At 38.0% G+C, this 7,107-nt stretch overlaps 1 protein-coding gene across 2 annotated transcripts in view; it reads right to left on the bottom strand.

Moving 5' to 3' along the window:
• Nucleotides 1-1,911: 1,911 nt before the first annotated feature.
• Nucleotides 1,912-7,107, bottom strand: part of PTPRO (protein tyrosine phosphatase receptor type O) — a 215,492-nt gene continuing 210,296 nt past the window's right edge. For both annotated transcript variants that reach the window (XM_069106126.1, XM_069106127.1), the window contains one exon: nt 1,912-6,048. The gene's annotated coding sequence lies outside the window, so the exon portion shown is untranslated. The remainder of the gene's footprint in view (nt 6,049-7,107) is intronic.

Raw genomic sequence — 7,107 nt, 5'->3', positions numbered from 1 at the left:
TACTGGTGGCCCTCCTCTCGATAGTGGTTTGTTCATACTTCCTTAAAAAGTTGAGCTACAATTGAATTCATTATTCCAAGTATAGTTAAATAATCCTTCAGAATAGCATCTCGTGATAAGCCTGAGCAGAAAGGAAAACCATGCGAGATAGACAGACAAACCAAACATAAGTTCCATGAGTAGACAGTTGTGTCTTAAAGCTATCTTTAAATGCATCAAACAATGACATTTAAAATAAGGGGTGTGGGTTTCAGTTTCTGTGTGCTATCTTCTGTGTGATATTAAAAAGTGGATTTTGACTCATGTGACAGTTATTTTTTGTGTGCTATTGTAACCTGTTGACTCTAATACTGTGTGAGGCGCCAGGCAGTATCTGTGAACTAGAAGAACAGCCAGTTCATTTTATAGCAGATTGCACTGGGCTTGTTCCAGCATGAGTGGTGAGTGCTTCCTGCTACACAGCGGCACGCATTTTGGTTACTGAAAGAAGACCTAGAAAGTGCTGACTTTTGGACCATGGCCAAGATCTCTAGCACCCCGCTAGCTGGAATCAACCCTCACTAGAGACACTGAGAAATGAAGATTCCTGGAAATGAAGTAGTTTTGTAAATCCTCTGTTCTTGGTAAAGGGACCTGCTCTGAATGAAAATGTAAAGACTTCGTGGGAAAACATAATGCCCCCTTCTAGTACACTTAGTAAAGGATAGACTATACTTGCAAATTTTTAGATGAAGACTAGATTTTTTAATCAAATTTTTCTAATTTCAATTCATGTTACTCCTACATATGGAAAATGTGGAAACTTGTCTATAAATAAAGAAAAGTGGTATTGGAAGGGATAGCATTAGGGCCTAGAGTAAGGATGCATACACTACATTAGAATCACAAATTAGATTGAATGATTTTCACATTCAGTACTCAAGACAGATATATTTGAGAATTTGGATCCTATTGTACCTAATCTTAAATAATTTAGAGAACCAAAACACTCCTCTTAGGCATAAAATTTTCAGGCCATAAATTGGATGCATTGGCATTTGGGATGGATTAACTCACGATAGAGAAGCCTCAATTCTAACATTAGAATGTTTAAAACATTACGGTCCTAAGACTGAGTGGGATCTAGTTAGTTTGGAAGTAGGGCTTTGTCAAAGACAGAATGGAAAAATGATTTTATTCAATAAGTATTCCTCTCTTCTCCAAGGTCCTTGGCTGATGATCAAAAGCTAAGGTGGCTGAAGAAGGAAGTCCCAGACCAATTCTTCTCATATCCAGACCCAGAAGATTTCCTAAAAGTCAGAAACCCAAATCTCTCCTATAGTTACTGCATTTTTTCAGGAGAGATTCAATGAGCTGTCTGCAGTTGTTACTTATAATCATAGGCCTAGTCAAATAATAATAATGACAAAAAAATACCTTACATTTGGATGGTACTTTTCTTCTTTTTTTTTCCTTTTATTGATGCCTTTTGTTTTTACATCACAGTCATTTCCAAATATGCCCTTCCCCTCTGCCCTCCCCGGTGAACCTTCCCTTGTAACAAATGTTTTATAAGCATTAAGCAAAACCAACTGACACATTGACCATATCTGACAGTATAGATAACCTTCCATCCCCATATTCTCACAACTCTCCAAGGAAAGGAGGGAAGTGTGTTTTCTTATTTTTCCCCCATAAAGACTGATCTTTATAATTACACAGTGTTCATTTTCATTTTATTGTTCTTTTTTTTATATTATTGTAGTCATTGGGTATATTGCTTTCCTGGTTCTGCTCACTTCACTCTGTAGGAGTTCACACAAATCTTCCCATGCTTCTTTGAATTCCTCACATTCATCATGTTTTATGGTACAATCATATTCTATTCTATTCATAGACTAAAATATAATTTAGCCATTCTCAATTGATGGGTTCTTTTTTTTTCAAAAAGAAAAAGTTCTGTTGTTAATATTTTGGTGCACATGGGACCTTTCTTTCTCATCTTTGACTGCTTTGGAGTATAGGGACAGGGGCAAGATCTGTGATTTTACTGGTATAGGGAACTCCTGGATAAGGAAGCCCTCCTTTACCAATGCAAATTGGCACCTTCTTTGCAACTTATGGTCTTCGAAAGTTGCCTAGAGCATGGAGAATTTAAGTGACTTGTCCAGGATCACACAGCTAATATGTCAGAGGCAGGACTCGTGTCCAGCTCTTGGCAACTCTGAGGCTGGTTCTCTACCCTCTATCCCTTGAAGTATATGTTCAGAAATAGATCTCTATCTCAAAGGACAGGAATAGTGTAGTCACTTTTTTTCTTACAAAATTTTTATAGTATTTTTCAGAGCACTTTTATGTTTGTATTATTTAATCCTCACAATGACTCTGTGAGGTAGGTAGAAAAGGCATTAATATTCTCATGTAAAAAATTAGGAAACTGAGGCTCAGAGTGGTTTAGTGACTTGCCCAAAGTCACAAGTTTCTTTGCCAGAGTTAGGATTCAAGTTTCCTAAAATATGCTCCAGTGTTCTTTCCATAGCATGATAGGATGATAATTAGATAATCTACAAGCTACCAGAATGACTTTTGATTTTAAATCACAACCATTAGGGACAGAATTTCCTGAACCCTTCCCAGAATGATCTGGTATGAAGTACAGGATGTCTGGAGCTCTTTGAGTAAGCTTTACACTTTTTTTTCCAAGGTTGTCAAAATTGTCTTAGGGAGCATAGTTCTCAGAAGGAATTATATTCCTTCTGAGTATTGAATTCTCTAGTATTTAGTTCTTAGAAGGAATATGAAAACAGATGATTTCTATCTTTATGTCCACATTCCAAGAGTTGAGAATTGTGTATCTTGGTTTGGCTCAATGTTCTGGCTCCTATTTCTCCTCCTCCTTCTTTTTTTCCTCCTCCTCCTCCTTCACGAATCTCCTACTCAAGCTCAAATTCCTTTTCTCTTTCTTCTCCTCCTTTTCTCTCTCCCCCACCTCCTTCTTTCATTCTTTACACTTGGGTATAGTAAATGAATTTCATGAAACACAGTAAGCGGGGGATATAGCTGGACTGCAGATGTTCTGAATAAAAGATTTGGGGGCTTTAGTGGGCTCCAAGCTAAACAGCATTACATAGCAACCAAATGTGATGTTAAGCTACATAAAGAGAAGCATGGTATCCAGGGAGGTGAGGTCTCTGCTGTATTCTCCCTTTGTCATATCACATCCAGACTGCTATGTTCAGTTCTGGGTACCACATCATATGGAGATGAGAATTATGAAAGACTTTGATGTCATGTAAGGATCTGGGCTTGTTGAGCCTGGAGAAGAGATTTAGGCGGAATATATGTGTCTTCAAGTTTTTGAAATGCTGCCCCGTGTAAGAGGAAAGAGATTTAATCAGCTTGGCTTCCAAGACAAAACTCAGAGTTTAGTGGGTAGAGGAGTGAACTCGACATTAGGCAGAACCGGACTGAAATGCTGCCTCTGAAATCCACTAGCTGCGTAACTATGGGAAAGGCGTTTAACCTCTTTGAGCCTGTTTTTTTTTTTAATCTGTAAAATAGGGAGAATAATACCCGTAGTATCTTCTTCATAGAGTTATTAGGAGGATCAAACAGGACAATGTTTGCTAAGTGCTTAAGAATATTTAAAGTGCGATATAAATGCCAGCTACTATTATTATTAATGTTCAGAGAAGCTATTTTTCTTCAGTTTGGGGAAATTTTTTTAACATTTGGAATTGTCCAGGGGGTAGAATGGTTTGGCTTGCCTTGGGAGGTAGTGGAACTCACCAGCTAGAAGTTTTTAGGCAGGGGTTGAATGACCACTTGCCAACCTGTTGTAGAATTAATTCTTGTTCAAGTAATGGTGGACTGGATGATTTTTTGGTTACTTCCTATTTTGAGATTCCATGATTCTGTCATTTGCCTTGCTATGTTAACTTTTTTGTTTGGGGCTGGGGGGTGGAGACAAATCATATTTCCATGTTCCTTAGTCTTCCCATCTATCACAAAGTGATATTCAATCCCTTCCTCAGAGAGGTCCTGAAGAGATTAATGACATGTTTATGAAGTTCTTGATTTCCAGAGACCGTACAGAGTAAAATGCTATTACATTTTTTTCAAAAGGTTGCTAGCTTCAGGGTGACAATTTGGAAAAAAAATACTCTATTTTTAACCATAGAACTCCTTAGCTGTACTTTTCATCAATGGCCTGACTCATCTGTGAAAGCCTATGAACAACACACTATGGCTGATAGGTTTTTTCTCCCTATTCTGTGTTGCTTTTTTTGAAGTGATGAAATTATTATACTAGTAAGCAGTAGTGTCAAACTTAACAAGAGTGAGAAATAGCAGTAGGAAAAAGAAAGGGGAGGGGCAGGTATTTAAAGAATATCCTCTCCTGAGTCATAACTCATGTCATATTGACCTGTCCAAGAAGGATGAATCTTTGGCCATAGACTTGTCAAAGTAATAACTGAAATAAAAGGTATATTGTCTTGTGGGAAACTTTGCCAAGTTTTCTGGTCTAACCCTCTCAGCAGCAAGGCCTTGGTATCAATGCTATTTGCTTGACATACTTCATAATGTTAAGGTTGCCAAAAAAATATCAAACCATCCCATGCACACTGACCCACAAGAAGCCATAGAGATCTCTGAAGAAGCTTCTAGGGAAGATGCACTTAACCAATAAATTAAGAAGTGCAAAGCATCTAGGGAGAAACCTTCCATTTTCTCAACAATAGCAATGTTGTTGCAATGAACAGTTGGTGAATGTTGACTTTCAATCCTAAATGTCTTTCCTTGTACTCTCAGCACCATCACCTCGTATACAAATGAGTATTGCAGCAAAACAAAGAAACAGGCTTCTCAAAGCCATCAATGCCCATTTTGACAGCATTCTTGTCACAATACACAGTTACATAATGTCATTACACAATGCTCAAATCATAAAATGTTACTAATTACACCAATAATAAATGAAATTGACAACCCAAGAGTAAATAAAAAATCCTGCTGGGACCCATGTTGACTGCTTGTCAGCATCTCCAAAACATAGCCAGGTAATTCTCCTAGCATACTGCAACTCCTTTTCATAGCTTCATGAATTCCCAGCCCTTCAGATGGGTGAAGTAAGGTCTTTATGGCACACGTTTTCCAAAGGAGAGAGCTTTCACCTGTATGCCATTTAACAAAAAAGGAATGATAGATCTTCAAGCACCAAAAATTGCTTGGACAGCTAAACACTGTATCAACAGAGCCTAAAGATAATAAGACTGCAAACTTTTCTGAACCCAGACCAGATTCATTGAAAAGAAACCTAGATGGTGAAGTCCCAAAGGGTCAAGGATGAAACATCCTATTGTTAATTATAAAGAAAAAAAACCATCAACAACTAGAACAATTAAGACAATATTTTCTTTTCTATTCTACATCAGAGCTGTATTACAGCTTTTATATTTGGAACAGGAAAAAATCCACTGGTACAGCATCCCTGCTTCTTTGCCCCCATCCTCTGCACCCTTAACCTGGTACAGTACCTTAATGCTAGGGTAAACACTAACATCAATATTCCTATTTCCTTGTGTGCAGAATTGCAATTACTTGATGTATGTTCATGCCTCTCTCTTTAATAATGAAGAGTTATTAGATGCTAATAATAGACTAGTGACACATAGTGAAAGCAACTTTTCTTTCTGAGATAGTCACCAAAAATATATATATATATATATATGTATATATTGTACTTGCTTTAAACTAAGTCCAATCAGCAAAAGATAAACCAAACTCTTCAGGAGTGGCATACTTTCTGTCCTTTGCAGAGTATCTTATCCTTTATCATGTTTGGTTGAATTTGGTCCAATATTTTAAATGTCCAGAAATAAGCAGTCCAAAAGACACTGTAGGCTCTTTAAGGCTAAGTCTTCCCAGTGTTTCTACAAGATAAAATATATCTTCTTTATTGGCCACATACTGCAAAGCAGGGACCTTCCTTGGCAAAATGGCTAGTGGGTTCTTCCTGCCCCCAGCAATCCTGAAGCGAGGGAAGGTGGGTGTCCTTCATGTTCTCTCCTGTAAATGAAGGAAAAATACTATAAGCATTCTGCATTTGGAAAAAAAAAGTCCTGTGCCCTCAGTGAATGGGTTTGGACAATGAAGCAGCCTACCTATAAGTTTCTAGTCTCTGGCTAACCCTGTCCCTAATTTATTTTATTTTTTTCAATTAGAGGCAGCATTCCCAAGCCTCCAGATTTTCTATCTTTCTGAAAGCCTCTCCCTCTCTTGCTATTTGTTCTTCCCTCTCGCCTTCCTTTTTCTTTGTCCAAGTTCTCCACTTTTTCATCCCTCACCTTCCTTCCCATGTAGATCTTCTTCATTGACCAGACATAATCTAGAACTGAAATGTATTTTTAAAAATTTGATGCATTTATAGAATACATTTTGTTATCTATGCTCTTAGTTATTTGCTTTTTAATGGCTGTATGGTATTTGCCTCTCTTAAAGGATTGATGAAATAAATTTTTTTTTAACTGTCTGGGGCAACTTCCAGTGACCCAGGTTTTCCTAAGTAAGTGTTATAGTTGACTTATCTATTTCAGTCTCTATAGTCAAGAAGCTGTTAAATCTTGTCATTTCTAATTGCATATCATCTCCCATACACTTCTTCTCTCCACATAGCCACAGAGGAAAATTACTGGAGATGGTAGGGAGGAGGGGAAGGAGATAAAAGATCTACTGCAGAAGGTGGGAGCTAAGCTGAGTCTTGAAGGAGACCAGAGAAGCCAGGAGGCAGTAAAGAGGGAGATCTTTTGAAGCAGAGAGGACAGCCAGTGAAAAGGTGCAGAATAGGGAGATGGAGAGACATTTGTGAGGTGTCACAAGGAGGCCAGGGTAAATGGAACTTAAGAGTACAGAGAGGGAAGTAAAGTATGAAAAAAGCCAAAAAGGCAGGAAGCAGCCAGGTTAGGAAGGACTTCAAATGCCAAACAGAAGATTTTATATTCGATCCCAGAGGTTATAGGGAGCCACTGAAATATGCTGAGTATGTGTATGTACGTGTGTGTGAGAGTGTGTGTGTGTGTGTGAGAGAGAGAGAAAGAGAGAGAGAGAGAGAGAGAGAGAGAGAGAGAG

The sequence above is a fragment of the Petaurus breviceps genome, unplaced genomic scaffold (genome assembly GCF_028583685.1).
Source record: "Petaurus breviceps papuanus isolate PSGF00001 unplaced genomic scaffold, PetGlider_PUasm1.0 78, whole genome shotgun sequence".
Taxonomy (NCBI): domain Eukaryota; kingdom Metazoa; phylum Chordata; class Mammalia; order Diprotodontia; family Petauridae; genus Petaurus; species Petaurus breviceps.
This window is presented reverse-complemented; position numbering and strand designations above follow the sequence as displayed.